This window comes from Larus michahellis, chromosome 3 (assembly GCF_964199755.1).
Source record: "Larus michahellis chromosome 3, bLarMic1.1, whole genome shotgun sequence".
Classification (NCBI taxonomy): domain Eukaryota; kingdom Metazoa; phylum Chordata; class Aves; order Charadriiformes; family Laridae; genus Larus; species Larus michahellis.
In genome coordinates, this window is record NC_133898.1 from 25,146,938 (window position 1) to 25,162,833 (window position 15,896).

Consider the following 15,896-nt stretch of genomic DNA (forward strand, 5'->3'; position numbering starts at 1 on the left):
TGCTGTGCTTTATCAAACGGGAGGATAAGGATTTGAATCGGAAGTGGTTACACGCCTCTCTTAGAGATGGGATTTTGGCCTCTGAGCTTCTGGTTAAGGGCTGGGAATGGTGGGATCCGTAGCGCAGTTTCATTTGCTTGTGCTAGTGCTCATGCTCAGTTTGCCGTTGTAAGCAATACTGGGGCAATCGAGTGAGACTGGTTAACCTGAAAGGACCTGCTGATCTACCAGCAGCTGTACCGGCACCATGTTTTTTAACTTTAGCCTTTCTGTGCTTGAGTTTAGAAAGTGGGATTATACCACAAAACTCATTTCTCCTGATGCTGGTGAGTTTATCTGAAATGGTAATGTGGCTGCTCAGGCTGTTAGATAGTCAGAGTCCAGCCAACAAAGGCATGGCCTGAGCCATGTTCTTAATACTTTTAGAGCTGGCCAGCAGAAATTATCTCTTTCCATGCAGACCTGCTGTCACAAGCGATTTTGCAAGTGTTTAGCTCTTTACAGCTTTGGTAACAGGAAGGAGATGGACGTTACTATCTGTGGTGAGCCCACAGACAGAAGAAATGTAAACTCTGGATTACTGTGGTGTTTGTTTGCTGTGGGAAGAAGGGTATGATCAAACAGCAGCGTTTTCTTACAACTCGGTGGTCTAATATTTGCCTGCGTCTTTGGGATGGAGCTTGCCAGCTGGACCCATGTGTACTAACCCTCTTCAGAGATATCTTTACCCTTTTCTTTGTGTTGATCTCATCTTGGGTGCTTAATGCACTTCACTAAAACCTTGGGGTAAGTTCTTCAGGTGATTAGTAAAACAAGTACCATTAAATGTGTGATAGTTGGGTAAAAGTAATTTTGCACTGCAGAGTTACTCACCTCTAGTGAAATATTACTCTTTGTAGTGGTAACTCAGTATGCCAGAATGATAGATATCTGGTTTGAGACAGGAACTGATGTTTGGAGGTGTATGTTTGCTTTCCCCTAGTATTTTACAACTTGCTAGCTGATTTATAACTAACAGTGAATGTTGCTGTTCCTTAAAACTCTTGCTTATTTTCTTCTTGAAAAAAATATTTAAAAAACAGTAAAAGAATGCTCTGAAATGGGATATATAATCTGCTCTAGATGCTTGATTTTTGCTCAAGCAGTGATTACTACAACTAAATATGTTCCTCCTTTTATGTATGCTTACCTGAGATAGTTTTTGAATGCTTCTGCTTTTCAGACACTTAGAGACAAGAAATAATGGAAGAGTTATCCTCTGCCCACGATTTAAGAAAACCTGTAAATGCACTACTGACTACTGTGTGCAAAACTGCATGATGAAGCACCTGTCATAAATCACTTGAGACGGAATGGGTGGCCGTTTTGAAGTCCACTAAAGCCCAGCAGTTCTATATACAGATAGCAGCTGACTTTGATTTGATCTTTCAGATATGTTTGCTGGTCTTCAGCTCTTTAATGGTGAGCAAAGATCATTAATCCACATTGGAAATTGTATATTTTAACTTATATTTAAAGATCTAGTACTCCAGGCAACTCAAAGTAGCTGTAGGAGGTATTTATTTTGAGAATAGTGAGATGTTGGCAATCAGTGTAGAACAGCAAGTGTTGACAGACTTTATTTATGGGTGCATTTCACAGAAATTTGGTAGAAATTTCAGTGAGCTTGTCAATTCAGCATCTGTTTTGTGCAGCTCAGAGTGAGACTCAAGTCTCAGAACTTGCAGTGGAAACGTTTATGTCCTGTGACAGGGAGAAAAGGGAGATTAAAGCCACTTGGGCTGGTCTGCAAAAGGGGTGAGAAGAAGTGTTGTGCTTAATAATCCTCATGCAGAAAATCTCTTGATGCAGAGATTACTTGAGTAGCCTACTTTCTTCTTTGTAGGTCTTTTATAAAGAAACATTTGTTCCAAGGCCTTCCACTCGCCATGCTTTGTACGCAGTCGTTTTCTGTGCAGACATCTGCGTATAGCAGAAGTCTTTCTATGGAATTACTTTGTAGAGAGACAGTTCAATTTCTGCTTTCTTGGCAAGTTGTTCTGTTTTGCTGGGACACCTTGAAGACTAAAAGGGAAGATAAAGTAGGTTATTTAGAGCAGTATGTGTTGTTTCAAATTCCTCATCAGCTGAGAAAGCAGCAAAGGGTCTCAGGTTGAGCTATTTGATGCTTGCCCCAGAGGAGTGACCTGGGGGAGCAGTTTCAACAGCCTGCCCCTAATATCTAACAAAACTGAAGAGGAGACTTCTTGTGCTATAGAAGCCCTGAAGAGACGACTTCCCTTTGAAATAAAGGATGCTATTCATGTGCTTTAAGTTCTGCATTTGCTGAAGTACTTGCTGCCCTGGTGCCTCTGTAACTGCTGGGGTATTTCAGCTCTTGTAGCTGGTATTAAGTGATGTTAAGATGAGAGATCTGGGCGTCAGTGTGGATCAGTCCGTGTCCCAGGACCTGAAATAGTTAGAAAGTGGAGGGGAAGGGAAGAATGGGGTGACGGCTCAAGGTTACCCAAGAGGAAATACAGAATGGGAGGCACAGAGCAGCCCTTTCTGCTTGTCCTGTCCCTATTGTAATTCCTCTAACTAAAAATGCATCTGAAGTTCTGGGCCAAATCTTTCCCTTATTCTGTTTTTATAAAGTATGCCTCTTTTGTACCCGGTGTAAGTGGCAGTACATCATGTCCATATTCTCGATATTTATTGAGCATTTGCAACAGCATGTACCTTGGACTGATATTCATAATAATTGTAAATAGTGGTGTGAGATTATAACTGACTTTTGAATGTACAGGTGTGACTTTTTGTTTTTGACATCTAGGATAAACTGAAAACACTGATTGTGAATAAGTGTAGCCACAAAGTAAGGCCTTTAGCAAGTACCTTTGTTTATGTTCAGTTTGGGTTGTATGTGAAAGATGTTGTCTTGCAGGTTTAAAAGGAAACTTTTTGGTAGAAAGCTTAGTTATACCTCTAAGTAGATGAGAACAACACAGAACGTGTATATCAACCTTAGCATCAATAATCACTGCAAAGAACAAATCTATGGTTTTAAACTTGGCACAAATGTGAAAATGTTTGGCCAAGTGTAAACAATCACCTCTCACAGGACTTACTGAATTCAAGGTAAAAACATAACAAGGGTTTTCCTCCTATCACAGGAGAGCGGTTATAAGAAGAAGAGTACTTTGAATTTCTTGTTCATAAAAACAAGTGAGGGGAAAATCTTTGTTTGCTCAAAATTGTTGAGTATAGTTGTGGATTTGTGGGTTTGGGGAAAGAGGCGGAAGTGGATGAACCCCCCATATTAGTATTTATTCCTTTTTCACATCTGCTCTCAGTCAGATGAGTGATACTGATTCAGAAAATATATTTTCAAGGCATGCCTAGCTTGAATCTTCTGACTTCTTGCATACATGTTAGTTGATCTAACACTCTTGCTTAACATTTAAGAACCTGTTCAAGTACTTTGCTGAATCTGGACTTCATTGCCTTTACAAAAAGAACTGGAAACAGAGAATCCAGTTTCTCCACTTGCACTATTTAGGAGCTGTGAAATGCTTTGCTGCCACTATAAAATTTGACTTTGCAGGTCAGATATCCTGCTTATGTAAAACTTCGTCTGGTGTGTGATAACATTGTCTTCCTGTATTTCTCTCTTCCTTTGCCTCCCATCTCCCTCCCAGTCTTTGTAACATTCAGATATCTATAAGGGGAGTTCTAAATGTTCAGCTTGTGTGCGATTTGAGGTGTGCACATAGCCAAAATATGCTTTCTTCCCCCCAAGTGAATTACCCAAACATCACTGAAGAGTTTTCCCACAGTTTGCAAAAATGCATCCTTTAAGCAATATTTTGATGACATTTTGGAGGCCAATTTAGGCACCAAATGAAGATAACTTTTTTCTTCTCCTGCCCCCCATGGAAGTTTTCTGCTACTGTAAAGCAGTTTAACAGAAGCTGCAGTGCAGCCGTTACCAATTCAGTATTAAAAAATTGCAAGAGAACGAGGCCCTATGTTATCATATTAATAATATATTAGTATATACATGTATGTGTATATCCTACAGGACAGAGAGTAATGTACAGTGTGAGTGGAGGCAACAGAAATAGCATTGTCATGGGACAAGCAATTATATAGCTTCCGAGTAGCAGAGGGAAGCGGGGACCACAGGGTAGTCTTCTGTAGTGAGAGATGATGCAGTAAATGGTTTATGTTCATCCTTGTGTTGTGTGCTATTTTTATATATCTCCTCTTTGCTGATTCCATGATTAAAAGTGTATCTGTATTCCACAGGAATGATGCAGAAAGACTGCAGTCACGATAGGGTGAGTTATGTGGTGTTTTGGAGGGCTTTTGGGCGAATTGTTACAGTGTTAAAGGATCCTTTCTTTTACTGCCTGAAATATTTTGTGTATTATATCGAACAGCAGCATCGTTCTGCAGCTGGAGGATGGTGGAGTTAGGCACAGTTCCCATATACTTCCGCTGAGGAGATGACCTGCTTCATAGTTCACTTTGTGCTGTTGTTTTCGGGAGGAATATCATGGCAAATGTGGTCAAAAATTGCCAGCCCAATGTAGCCTAACGTTGTTTAGTTTGTTTAGCTTTTCAGCAGCTTATTTATCATGGGTGAACTAGAGACAGCTAAAGAATAGCTTTAAATTATTCTTAAGGGGTTCCAAGCAATTCCTACCTTAGCTATCCTTGCTTTTCTGTTTTTAGAGAAGGCAAAGAATTCCAGTGTTGAGATTAAATAAGTTTGAATTGACTAGTTATGTCAATTTTAGTGTAGGATAAAAAGGAGCAACTTCAGAAATGCTGATTTCTGTTGATCTGTGTCACAGTTGTTACACGTCAGCAGAGAAAGGCTGATGAAGGCTTTACTACTTCACTGTGGGCTTTGCTCTTCGAGTTGGTACAAGCCACTTCCTTAAGGTGCTGCCCAGAAAAGGGTGCAAGTGTGTCTCTTGAGGGGGAAAAAATGTACAGAAAGTTGTTTGGAGTAGGCAGCTGAGAGGTTTGTGTGCTCATCCAAGGGGTCTGACTGGCACACAGAAATGCCTTGCAGTTATATGCTAGCTCTTGTGGGCTTGGCTACATGGTAGGGCTGTAATAAGGGTCGCAGAGTTGTCTTCCCTTTGCTGGTACAGCTGGTGGTTGGTTGGCTTGTCTCCGCTTAAACCTCTGCTTGCCAATGGCTTTTGCAATTGTAGAAGGATACGAAACTGCTTCCTTCTGGATATCAAGAACATAATTTGTCACAGGGAAGAGAGGTAGTCTCCATAAGACGAGTGTGTGCAGTTCCCATATAACATCCTCCTTACCCTTCTCCCTAAACTGTATAACAAATAATCTGTGGTGGCAATGGGATTAACACATTTGACCCTTAATGGCTCTGAAGGAATAATTGTGATGTCTCGGGTCAATAATTGTGTGAACTAAGGAGGATTTGCTTGATGCACCATAACGTCTCCTTCAGAGGCATTCATCCCTTTTGAGGGCCTATGAACCATTTGAACATTTAAGTCTGTGTTCATTATGCTCTGTCCTCTGTGTGCGTGTGGTTAAGACCTGGTACGCGTAAAAAGTAAACTCTTGGGTATGTTGACGGATCCTCTGATTCAGTTCCAAGATACCATGTTTCTGTCTGATTCACAAATAACTTTATTTTTCAACTGAAATGAGGCCTGCAAGCAGTCTGAGATGATATAGTAACAGGCTCTGGGATAGCCATTGCTTCCACAATCCAATAGGAATCTCTGTTCCCTCTCGCCTTCCCTGTGCCGAACTCTTCTGCTGTATTTATGTAAGCTGTCAGTCTGCTGGTTTTCCATAGAAAGGAGAAAGGTGGGGAGTTGGGCAGAGTTAGCTTTTGGGGTTTTGTTTTAGGTTTCTTCTCTAAAGCTTTGTTCTATATAGAATTAGTTCTCTTTTAAGTCTCTCTCACCCCTCCTCTCTGCATGTTCACCAGATAAGGGCAAATAGCTTTTGAGTTTGACTTTAAGGGAGGCAGGCCTTTCTGATGGCATAGATTAAGAATATCCTTACTCTGAAAAACACAGCTATTTTCACCATCTGTTTGCAGATACAGTTTGATAATGAGAGAGAACAATTTAGAGCATTCTGAAAAGAACCCACTGAATTAATGTAAAATTAGCTGTGTAAAACTCAAAGGAACTGATCGTCATATATATATATATATACAGGAAATGCTATTGGTCTTAACACATGCTCAAAGAACAAGTCTATCCAGCATATGATTAATTCTCCAGTCATTTTTCTATTGTAGTTGGCATTAATGGTTCTGATTCCATAGTACTTTATATTGTATCTGTCACCTCAGTTGATGTAAATGTGTATTATGGATTAAATACTTTGCAAATTAAGGACCCGATCCTGGAAATGCTTTCCGATGGGGTGGTATTTGGTCCTCAACAGCATTTGACTTCTCAGACTTTTCTCTCGGGGGTGGGGGGATATTTGAACTCTTACTAAAAATGTTTGCAGCATTCAGGATTGAATCCTTGCAGGAATCATGCCCACTGTCTGTGATGTTGGAGAACAGCAGCCAAAAGGCAAAGGCTGCCTGGCAAAGCCTGCGTCTCCAGGTGCGATGTGCAGCGTTTCTCGTGGAAACCAGTGCAGGTGTAATGCAGATCTCTCTGTCCCATGTGGGAAGCAGACCAGCCCTCTGATTTTAGTGTCTGAGAAGAGATCTTCTCAGCGGGTGCAGAGTTCTTTCTTTGCTTCTGGTGTGAAACAGTTAGCCGTGTGCTAATTGCTAAGCCTTGAGCGGTGAAATGCCTCACCAGTCAAGGGAACTTTGTACTGGCACTGATATTACAGTGGATTAAAAAAAAAGCCTCTGCTTGAAATTTGCCAATGTCACTTTTATTTTGTCAAGTGGCAAGAGAATGTATAGTGCCAGCTAAGAAACGTATGAAGTTCCTGGTTTATACAAGCGGGGGACCAAGAGTTTCCCTGTAGAACAGCGTTGTTTCAGCCCATTCTGTTTTCCACAGGAACCACACGGGAGCAGTGTGGTCTAGCCTTTGAGAAAGGCACTGCGAGTCTTTCCACTGATGACTGAACTTATCTGTCAGAGGATGTCTCGGTCTGAGATATAAGAACACAAAACTGATGACAAGTAAAATATTTCACAGAATATCCATCTTTCACCTTGCAAATACTCCTTTGTGAGAAATCAGATTGTCAGTAAGGGCTACTCAGAATACTTACTATATTGAATGAAATAAAGAATAAAGAATGTATTTTGTGCTGCTACATTCCATGATTGGTGAATATGAAGTAAAAAAGAAAAAAAATAATCCTACGATTATGATGAGTCCATTAGCTACAACCAACTCACAAATGGAAGACACCAATATTTCATTTCATCTCTCTGACAAGATGTAGTTACCAAGAAAAAGAAGAAAAAAAAAAAAAAACAAACTACGCTGGAAAAACGCAAGAGCCTTCTGGGTGAAAATATGGGTGTGAATGTTTAAACATTGCAGGATTTGTTTATACTTACAATTTTGAAATTATTTCAGATTGAGAATCTGTGTGGGCTTTGCATTATAATTAATAACTTTGCTTGTCAAAGCTAAGCACTGGATCCATCCTGAAAGGTCAAGTATAAGTACAGCGCACAGGAAAAGGTCTCTGTAGTATCTGGTACTCCTAGGAAAAGAGAAGCAAAAGGTTGCTGTTGCGTTTGGCCCCATCAGATGGGCCATAAGATGGGAGGACCGTAGTGTGCTGTAGGGGAGACCCCATTGCTATATCCAGAAGCACAGATTGTTTGCCTGGGGCTTGTTACAGAGAAGGAAAGATCTCTCCTGTCCAACCAGCCCACGGCTAATGCTTTTCTTTTCTACTTCTGTAGGCGTTGGCCTAGAGCGACCCAACGCTCAAACTCCTGGCAACACCTACACAGGCCTTCCAGAAGAAACTGGCCTACAAGCCAAAAATAAAGCGTGGAAAATAGACTCGGGGTAGTTGCTGCTGTGTTCTCTCTGGCTGAGGGGGAGGTAGGCTGGAGCATTGGTCAGGAAATCTTTCACTGGGAGAACTCGGGACCAAATGGCAGGTCTGAGGAGGTGCAGGCGTTTGCTGTTTTAAAGTCTCAGGGACCACTGTGGGGAAACTGGTGTAGGCATCATAAATCAGACTTACCGCTGGACTGAAATTTCAGAGTTGTAGAGTACGTTCTTGTTTTTTAGACTCGAAATCTTTGTTCTTGTTACTTGCTGTTCCTTAAAGCAATGGCATAGAGTGAAATTCATGTTTACCTCCTCTAGTCTGTGCCTCATCTGGACCACCTGATCCTGAGTTCTTGGCAAATACCAGAATTGACATAACTGGACACTTTTTTTTCTTGCTTTATTTCCTTCCTCCGAAAAGCAATGAACAAGGCCAATGACTTTTTTTTTTTAACTGAGATGAGGGATTTTATTTCAGAGGTCCCTAGTCCCTCTTTGTTTGTGTGTAGAAAGGAAGACCTCCTGTTGTTTTGATATGACTGTTAAGGTCACTTTTCAGCCTAGTTGTATTTGGCTAATGATAAAATGGGCTGCAAAATCTGTTGTTTGATATTTTCTATAAAGCCCTAGCTCCTGGAGTCATGTGTGATGTTGTTTTGTTTTGGATGCCCCCTTTATTTAAAAAAAAAAAGGGGGGGGGGATTTTTTTCCATAGATTTCAGGGTGAAGTGCAGGAAACTTGCAGGAAACTGACTGCTCACTTGTAAATATATATATAAAAAAATAAATAAAAACACCAAAACAAAGGAAAGCAAATAAAGAACTCCAAACAGATAGAGTAATGATTTTAAGCTTGTCTCAGTTCTCAGGGCAGATTGAAGGCTGGAGTGAGTAGCACTGGCTGAAGGCTTTCTTTCTTTATTACCCTCAAAAACAAATCAGGACCTTTATTTCTTTGGCCAGACGATAGTGCTGAGTTGGGTACTAAAAGATGCAGCCAGCCAGATGTCTAAGATCTTTACCTGTATAAACATAATGACATATGGATGTTTACTGTAATGTTGCCTTTAACAGAAACCTTTGTCCTTTCAGGCTGCTGTCAGACATAGGTAGGCTGGAACCACAAATCTGGGACCTTTCTGTCCACACAGCCATGACTAAAGCATAGCTCCCTCCTGGAGGATGAAGATTATAAAGAAAGGAAGGAGGAAAGAGTGAGTTGGACCTGTACAGGGGAGACCAGTGAAAACTCCAAAAGGAGGAAAGGGTTGAGAAAATTCAGAAAAGGCTCTAGATGACATCTGGTGCTCTTCTGAGGGGAGACAGACTGATTCCGTAGGAAACTAAATGAATGATACCACCAAACCTGTTTCACTCAACAGATGCAAAATGGTAACGTCCACTGGATACCACGGTGTTGCTCTAACAAATGAAGTGCAGTCTGTCAGTCCTCTTAGAACCTGACCCCCCTCTCAGGATAATATTGCAAACATCATCTTCTCTGGCCACAGCATTAAATAGCACTTGTCAAAGCACTAGATCCCAATTCAGCAATTTCACTAGAGCTGGTTAAATTCTGACATGCAAAGTACATTAGGGCATTTGCAGCATATGTTCCTGTTTTGAAAACATTGAAGAAATATCAATTTATTTCTGAAACAAGCAATGGAATGCAACTATTGTATTTGCAAAAGGATCAGTAGTGGCATATAAAAGAGTTATGTCAACAATTGTAACTCAGAATCAGGATTCTAAATCAGAAGATTCAGAATTCAGGATTCTCTTAATTCAGGAGAATCTCCCTACTAAATAGGAAGGCTTCAGGACATCCTAGTGCTGCCCATGTTCAGAAGAGGACTTGGGCAAAAGCCTGGCTTGAATTGAGATCCTGTGATCAGTACTCGGAATACCTCCTTGCAATAAATATACTTGCATTATTCAGGAGTGCTATCTGGGGTGGGTGGTTCAGCTTGCCTGAAATTCCAGACTATTTTTGTCAGGTTCCCACGAAGCTTATTATTTGAGTAATTCCCTCCCACCACCCTCCCCGCCCCCCCCCTTTTTTTTTTTAAGGAATCATTCACTTTGAGGACAGTAAGGAAAAAATTGATAAAGTGAATCTCCAGCAAAACGCCAATCCCATCAGTCTGAGACTCGCAAAGAAGGCAGTGTAAGGTGCATTGTGTTGGCTAAATTTTGCTGCTGGGCAGCTATTTTGTGGTTCAAGAAGTCCCTGATAATTTGACTCTAATTACAAATGGAGCAGACTCTCAAAGCGTATAACAAGACGATCACTGGCAGACAGCAAGAGTTTCTTCAAGGAAAGGAGCCTCTGTCATTTCAAAAGCACAATATTCTCTTAAAAATGATAAGAAAAGATACGATCAATGAGAATACACAGGAGATAGGATGTTTCATTAAATGTAGATTACAGTGATCTTTGTCACCTTACATTTAAAAAGCAAGGCAGGGAATCAATGCATAGTAATTTAATAAGGATAGTGTGAAATCCTTAGTGTGTGACCTTATCTACCCATTTTTTGGTTAAAGCTCTGGTTGCCGGGACAGATATTTGAACAGGACCATACTATTTTTCCACTCTAATTTTCAAGTATTGCGGCAGTGTCAAAGCAAAGGAACTTGTCCAGGATTAGTAACACCTCGATTAGTTTCCTTCCGTGCAAAAATACCTTGTTGCTCAAGTTTTAATGAAATGAAAATAATGTTAAATAATTTATTAAGAATATGGAAGATGTGCAAAACATATGACTTGATATTTTAAGGGTTGAATCTTCATTTTTTTTGAAATTGGCATAAATCCACCCAAATCAATGCAATGGAAGTATCTAGATATACACCAGCTGAAAGGATCTGTTCTCAATTTTCTTCACAGTTTTTATGGCATTCTTCCAGCCTGAAAACAAATAGTGAAAAATAATATACTGCGGTGTTATTAGACTGCCTATATCTCAGTCGGCATCAAGAAAATAGCTGCATAAACACACATAATATAGGTGTGATAATCAAAGGTGAGAAGGAAGAAGGTGTCCCTGTGTACCTTATTAATTTCTGCCTGTGACTGAAGTCTCAGTGCGTGCCTGAATATCGCACTTTTGAGCAAAACGCAGAGGCCTAACAGCATATGGCTAAGGCAGCTCCCCGAGCAGGGGTTCTGGCTTTCATTCAAGTGGGATCCCTTGCGGACAGTGGGAGAGTTGAAGGCGAGGGAAATCAATCCAGCTGAGTCTGCTGGCGGAGGAGGTGTTTGGAGCCATGAAACTTCCCCAGAAGCAGAGCAAAGACCTTGAGCGCTAATGATGCATTTTAAGCTTCAAAGGCTGTGGGAGAAGCGGAAGGGATCTCAGAGGCACTTGCAGAGATGAAGAGATCATGGGCAGGAAGGAGGAATGGAGGTTCGGTGTAACTGTAAGCCTGGCTAAGCAAGAAGGGCTGAAGAGAGGGAGATGGAGAGAGACTATGCGAGTCGGAGAAGGCAACATATATAAGGGAAGAAGGCTCTTGAACTACAAAGATGACTTTGACCAACGCCTGAAAAGTGGTGGAGGCACATATGTGGGTGTGAATTGTTTTTGCTGAGCCTCTAGATAAAGTGAAGAGGCACGTGGCTTTTGCAGGCATTACAAATGTGTGTGTCTAACTTGCTTCGACTGTGCGTTCCTTGAGAGGACAGCTGTTCAGCCAGAGCATCCGTGAGGTTGGGAAAGAGCGTTTCTCCACTAATGGGACATCAGGGGTGTCAGCATTAAAAGTAGCTGGACCTTAGGGCCCTGTTTCTTTGACAGGGTAACAGATGCTGGTCCACAGAGTGCTCCAGAGAGGCCATGGAAAGAGCATTTGTTACAGCCGGCCGGGATGAAGGGAAGTGAAAAGCACACAGGGCTGTGTGGGATGGGGCCAAAGTGTAGCAACCTCAAAGGAGGTGCAAGTCTTCGAGGCTGTGTGGGAAATGATCGGCTATGGTTCAGGGAATGGACTAAGATGTGAGAAATCTGTGTTCGGTTCCTGCTTTAGTTCCTCTTCAACAAGTCACTTCATTCTGGATGTTGTGTGCTGCTTTGTCTGCCACATGAAGGTAAATCCTTTTCTCCTGCTCTGTTACTTAGATTGCAAGCTTTTTTTTCCTTTACAATGGGTGTCAGGCCCCATGGCTTTCCAGCTGATCCCTCAGTCTTACTGTCGTACAAGTCATTAATGTCCGTTATTGAGGGTCAGTTATAATGTGAACGGCAGGAAACAAGCCTTTGGAACAGGTACCTCTGCGTTGGACCCGCCTTGCAACTTTTATAATCCTGAACAGGTTTGTGGCCCCCTTGATGCTGGTCCAATGCAGTGGAAAAGATGAAGGGGCCACCGTGTTTGTGGGTCACCTGCTTTTCTTGCGTATGGGTAGACTCTGGACAGGAAAGGATGTGATGATGACTGGGTAGTGAAGACCTTTGAAATGCTTTACTTCTTGTGTTTATTTCATCTCAACAGTAGGTGTCTTCCTACATACAAATTCTAGCTGAATCCTGGTCTCCTTCCCTCCTTTCAAATCTGTCCTTGCAGATCACACTGTTTCATGTAACAGCAGATAAGTTTTCGCTGTTAGATATCGGAGAAATGTATTCAAAGCGCAATGGCAAGACAGGCTGGAATGTGCCTTGTCGTAGGGAAAACTCCTCACATCACTTCATTTTGGAGGTAAAATAGGACTCATGAAAGGATCACAAGGCTCCATGGGAGGTAACGCCACCAACCTCCCATGCTTTAATTAAATCTTATTTCCAAAACAAGGTAGGAAGCCTAGTTGGAAATGACCAATTGCACACGGTTGTGTTGCTGACTGTACTGAAGTCTGCTGAGATGGGGGGTAAATGACGTTTCTCAGTAGTGTGTTATTTACTTATTCAGCCTTTTTCCTCTTCCTCCCCTATGGCCAGAGATAGTCCTGTATCTCATGCTGGTCTTTCGTCCCCACTGGGAAACAATTGTACAACAAATCCTGACCTGACCCCGTGGGCACTGGTGCTTTGAGAGCACCCACGCACTCGGGTCCTTGGGCTTGCTACTGATGTGCTCCTGCATGCGAGTCAATTGGAATTATCTAATCTTAGGTTTGTGCCAGCCTGTGGCTTGTGGGAGGGTTGACAGTGACTTGGAAGTTTTGCACTGTGACGCTGAGGATCTCTGACCTCTCTTTCATGCTTTTTCCAAAAAGTGAACTGAAGCACAGACTATAGGTTTAACTTGTCTTTCCTTAAGGAGCTCTGTGTGGGAGGGAAGATAGCTGGTGGGGTTTTCTTGTATTGCTTTCTCTACCCCAAAGCACATCTCTGGTTTTTTCTGCCTCTGTAGTATACCACAGTCTGTTTCAGCGAGTATTTTCTTCTGTTAGATACATATATTTAGCTGTTTCAAAAGCAATCCTCCTGGTGTAGAAATTAGTATAATTCCTTGGTATGAGTAAATGAAATCTGGTAGCACAAGATTTTAGTGACTTTAAATGGATCTCCTTACATAGATTTGTCTGCGTATGTGCAAGTGCATACATGTAAAATCACACTTTTACATGTCTGAAATCTTCAATTGCTTAATAAATGGGGAAAAATATTTAACGCTTTATTTTCATCAATGGCTTCATCTGAAACAGATCATCATAGGTTTTATGATTTTAATTGTATTGAGACTCCTATTATAACCTAGTGTTTTATTGTCTTAGTCCATTAACCTGTGGGCCATGGAACAGGAGCGGAAAGCCTGTTCTTCCTTCTATACCAAGTAATTTAAATACAGTATTTGTTGTACGTTTAATGTTTTTCAAATCACTGGAGTCTAATTTGGACCTTTTTTCTCTCAAATTTCAGGGGCTATGAAAACATGACTCCCAAACCTTCTCTTTGCCTGAAATCTTTTTGGTTTGAAACACTCAGGGTGGCAAAAGAACTTCAGAAACCACATTTGGTGCTGAGTATCTGTGGCCACGTGGCTTTGATCTGGTGGAACAGTTGTGAGGGGCCGTGTTTTTTACTTAGGATTTCCAGCACGTCACCGTTAATCAAATGTTCTGACAGGGCTCTATGAAGAGGCTGATACATGCTCTGCTTTCTAAAATGTACATCTGGTGCACTCCTGTGATGGCCCAAAATGCAGAGGTGTTCACCAGTGGGTTTTCTGGTGGTATCACATGGAAAGCCCTTGGACATTGCTAGTAACAATGACAACGTAATCTCAAAGATAAGTGACAGGCCAGATGAACAGAGGTGTTTGTCAGCTTCTTAGAAATATTTTAACACTTTCAAAAGGAACTAGGGATTCCTGATGCTTATTTTTTACTCTGGGTAAACTGGAGTTTAGAGACTCCAACTTCCTATCGGGATTGTAAGGAGTTAGGATCTTAAAATGGAGGAGAGCAGGCAGGGACAGACTTTCACACTTGAATTCCTTCTGCATGTTGAGAGTGTCTTCATTTTCTTAAGCGTCAGAGAAATGTATCACAAGAGAACATACACAGAATCACAGAATGGTAGGGAATGGAAGAGACCTTCAGAGATCATCTAGTCCAACCCCGCTGCCAAAACAGGTTCAGCTAAAGCAGGTTGGACAGGAATGCATCCAGGCAGGTTTTGAATACCTCCAGGGAAGGAGACTCCACAACCTCTCTGGGCCACCTGTACCACTGTGAGCAGATGCAAGCAGGTAGGTCAGGTTGGAAGTGGACAGGTTCTGTCCTTACTGATGCTTGGGAATAGGGCCTGTTGTGCGTGCTGATTCCAAGGGAGATGGTTCCTGCATCAGTGGGGGAGAAGGACCTTGGTGCCAAATGCCATGCAACAAACCAGTGGAGAAGGGGCGAGAGGGCGTGTGAGTCAACAAAACGAATACAGCTGAGCAGAGAAGTGGAAGTCTCACCTCCCTCTTTTGCTTAATCAACTGCAGATGGTAGCAACTTGTAGTTATAACTACTGTAGTAGGGTACAGCACAGCATGGATAACTTGGCAGGACTCTAGCGTTTCAAATGGTTTGATTACTCTCCCCCCGTCTCCGTTATGCACCTCTTAAACATTGAGTTAATAAATAGAAATGCTTGCCCTGCTGGGAATGCCTGGAGGCTACAAGGGCTGGCCATCGGTCTCCAGTGGTTCTGCGGTGGGTGTTTGAAGGGGAAAATACAGCCTGGGGCATTGTCGCATCTGGTCATACAAGAGCGTCTCCCATCTTTGTGATATGGTGGTGAGAAGGTTGGGTGGGCATTGTGACTGTGGTAAGCAAATGACAACGCAGCTACTGCAATCCATGCTGTGTAGTTGGAGGGGAAGAGCGCTGCCCAGCTGGGGAGCTGTTGGAATCTTATAAGCATGGGGTGGTTTGTTGGGAGTTAGCGGCGGTGCAGCGGAGGAGGCGTGGGGTCAGGCATGCGGTGTTAAAGGTCTGAGGAAGGAAGGTGGCAAACGTAGCTGTGATCTGTCTTTGCCCTGTTTCATTCCTGACAGCTGCCAGGGGATCGTGTCAGCCCCCCATAACAAGGTGGAGCAGCTTGAACAATTCCAGCTTGTTCTTTGCCTTCACAACTGTCCTTTTCCATGAAGGAGCGCTTTTGACCCTTTTTATATCCCAGAGCTGTACAAAGGGGCTGTCCCCTGTACTGGGTTTTGCCCTGCTGGTTCAGTTCTTCAAAAATGTTTCATTTCCTTGGCTTGTACTAGAATATTTGACAGCAACAATGTCTTTTTAAAAAGTTTTGAGAGGTTTCACCTTGACTAGGAGGGTCATCTGAATTTCGGACCCTGACCCAAAGCTCTCTCCTTTCTTGGTGTCACCGTAGATTTATTTTTACTTTGTTTTCTTGGGTATCCAGCAAAGCTATAACCGAATAAGCTTAGAGCAAACTAAGGCTGTTCCTAAGCAGAGGT